Raw genomic sequence first — 3,434 nt, 5'->3', positions numbered from 1 at the left:
ATACAGGCAGGTAGCTGTTTTCTCCCTGGTATTGCTGTATAGGCTGGGTTAACATTATACTTCCCTGATTCAGTTTTTATAGACCAAACAGTAGCGGTTCCTTCCGTCAGTGGTATGTCAAAGCCTTTCCCTGAAGGAGGGGTTAGTTCTCTATTGTGTTCCTACCTGCTGGATGTTTTTTCTGCTGTATCTCCTACCCTGCGATTGCATTTTGCTCAGCCGAGCTTTTGGTGCTCAGAAATGCAACCTAGTTCTTACTGCAAATGCAGGGTAGTTTTTACTGCAGTCTCTCCCCCTAAGTTTCCTCTGATGGCGCCATTGACTTCCCAGCAGCACCTTGGGGCAATCCGAGCCCTGGATTTAGGATGAGCTCTGGATCTGACAGGGACACATCAGACTGAATCAGGATTGACTGCAAAGCCAACACCATGGAGAATTGCACCCAAAGCTGTTCAAGCAAATGGTGTCTCTGAATCGGCACCAGCCGGCTGCCCTGATGCTGAGGTTTGATCTGTTAGATCCAGAGCAGCCTGGTTTGCACTCATATCACCATGCTTAAAGAACAGTCACTTAATCTCACCTAGAAATGTTTACTTGCGAGGACCAGATGGCCCAGGGAGTTGGGCTAAACAAAGCATTTTACTTCTAGGTCACACATTCTAATCCAGTCCAGGTTGGTGATAAATGAACATATTCACCTGATAGCCACTTTTGGCTTAATTTTTGGTGTTTTTCAGGCTGGTTTCCAAGGGGAGATGTCACACCACAAAATCTCCTTCTGTGCCCTGACACAGTTGGTACTGATTTGACTGTCTCTGTGGAGAAGCCAAGGATCAAATGCTCCATGGCGCCAGACTGTTTTTGCAGCCTGCAGGTAAGGGGAAGTTGTCCTGTGTCGGGCTGTGCCATGGCTGCTCTGTGGATGGGCAGGATTTCACTTTGCAAAGCTGTCAGTCCAACCCCCTCTACCAACATGAAATTCATTAAAAAAATAGGGAAATGTTTAATTGCAGTTGACATATAGGCACTCTCTGCTATGAACTTTACACACAATCACAGATAACAGCATCAAAATTAATGCCTGCTTCCCACTTGTCCTGCTATAAGCAATAAACGTTTGGCAAGTCAGTAAATAACAAAATTCTCATGTGGCCACCTACAGGTCACCAGGATACTTAAGAAGTTTGCGTTAATTATACCATGTTTGCCATCAAAGAGGGGATATTAACCCTTTCGAGCTGTTGCAGGAAAGCAGTGGAGTCATTTGGAAGTAAGTAAATGAAATCTTATCACTAAAAGTGCAACCTTTGCAAAATAAAAATAATAATAATAATAATAATAATAATAAAAAAAAAATGTTTGAGGCAACAACCTCACTAGGCATCATGGAAAATATAGTACCTTTTCAGCTTTCCTTTTATTTATTTTGTATTTTGACATCAAACACTCCCTGTAACCTAATCTTCTTGGCTTTTGATGTGGCCGTGGAGACATGACAATTAAGCACGGCTTAAAACAATAATCCCAACAACGGGAACCAAAGGCAAGTAATGTCAGGGTTCCCCCCTCACAAATAGCCTGTTCCCCCAGTGTTTGGTGGTAGTGGAAGGACCGTAAATCCCAATTTGTTGCCTCGATATCTGCTCTGTGCTTACACTTTATGTTGAACTTTACACACTTGCTCCATTTCCATTCCCTGCTGTTTGTTTTTCTTCCGCTATGCAAAATGTCTGGAGACAAACACGATACACACGTTGCAGAGAGATGGTTTGATCTTTCGCAGATTAGTGCCACCTGACAAACACAGGATTATTTGTTATCTGCGTTGCAAGAACTGCTGAAGACCCCGCTCAGAAGAGGCATGCCTCTCCAGGTGCTGGGGGGCTTCAGCACCCCTCCTGACAAGCTGATGGATTATGGCCCCAATTCTGCAAGCGGATCAGACCGACCCGGCAAAATGCCTCCGGAGAGGCAACACTAAGGTAAGCCATCATCACAGCCTGAACAGGTGTGTAATGTGCAATCAAAGCAAATATCTTCATTATTCTAAATTCTTTTAAAGAGATGTTGTTAGTTCTCCTGTTTCCTCCTCGTCTCAGCTATTCAAACATGGAGGCAGAGGGGCTGAGTTTAGTTATAACCCCGTTTTAAACCTGTCTGAAATCAAACATGTTTCTTTTTAAATGAAGCTTGCACGGTATGCTATAAACTGCCTTTTTTTTTTTTTTTTTTTTTAATGGGTGTTTGCACTAAGCCTCGCTAAACAAGTTAGAGAGATGATTAACTTGTCTGAAATGATGCAGGAAGGCCTCATCCCGGTTGAGTGTGCTTTCTTCAGCACATTTAGAGCTGCTGCGACTCCTTCTCATTCGTGAGCGGGGCTTGCAAACAGGGCTGGGGCAGAGGCTGCACGGTTAAAGAGAAGCAGTGATAGAAAGGGCTGGAATTTGCACACAGGCGCTGAAAAGGGAACTCAGGTTATTTTTTTTCTTAATGAGTAAGGAGTTATCCCCAAGTTGGTTTCCACAGAAGTGAGATGCAACTCCCGAGGGGTCAAAGGAGGAAACCCAAAGTTCATTAGCAGTTTTCTTGAAAATACTGTTTTAGTAGCAGCAGTACTCATCCCCACACATGGCAGGGGGACTTTGCAAGACTTCGCTTCACTTTGTAAGGCCCCGAGGAGTTCCTTGTGTGGGTCAGACTCGACCATGTGATGAACACAGCCGTGAAGTTTTGGCCATGGGTGAGCTGCCCGGTAAGCGCTCCTCTCCAGCCTCACGTGCCAGCCCACGTGTGCACCCCCCTGCACCCACAGCTGCACCCCTTGTCAGCAGTTCCCAGGAAGCACTGAGCAGCTATGGGCTGGCCATCCCTCCTTGCTCCCTTCATGCCACTGATGATGCTAAATGGGAAGAAACAGGTTTCCAGGTTGATGGTGTTGCCCGTTACAGCAGTGCAAGAACCTATGGAGAGCTTTGACCAGTCTACTACAGGGCCTGCCTTGAAACCCATTAGGCACCTGGCTGCTTTTATGTTCACAGTGCTTTTAAAACTTGTTTTTAATTGAAAAGTATTTCTCCAAACACTTTTGGAAAAACAACCTAAAAAACAACAAAAAAAACACCCAGAGAAACCGCAGTTCATCATCTGCAACGTGGCTGTTGCCTTAGATTTTAAACTGGTTTAGAAACTTTAGCACACTTAACTGCATGACCTCGTCACCCCAAAACAACACCGGAGAATGAGCTTTTGTACTTGTGCTTTTTATACTAAATCATTCACCAACCACTTTTTCTGTCCTACCCTGGTAGGTTTTTGAAATATCAATAGATGGCTCTGCATAAAGTTTAAGCTAATAATTCTACTGGCAACAATGGCGACGATAATTTTTCCTCTCTCCCTATTAAAAGCAGCCTTTATGACATGAAGCTAGG

Source organism: Accipiter gentilis, chromosome 23 (assembly GCF_929443795.1).
Source record: "Accipiter gentilis chromosome 23, bAccGen1.1, whole genome shotgun sequence".
NCBI classification, from domain to species: Eukaryota; Metazoa; Chordata; class Aves; order Accipitriformes; family Accipitridae; genus Astur; species Astur gentilis.
This window is presented reverse-complemented; position numbering follows the sequence as displayed.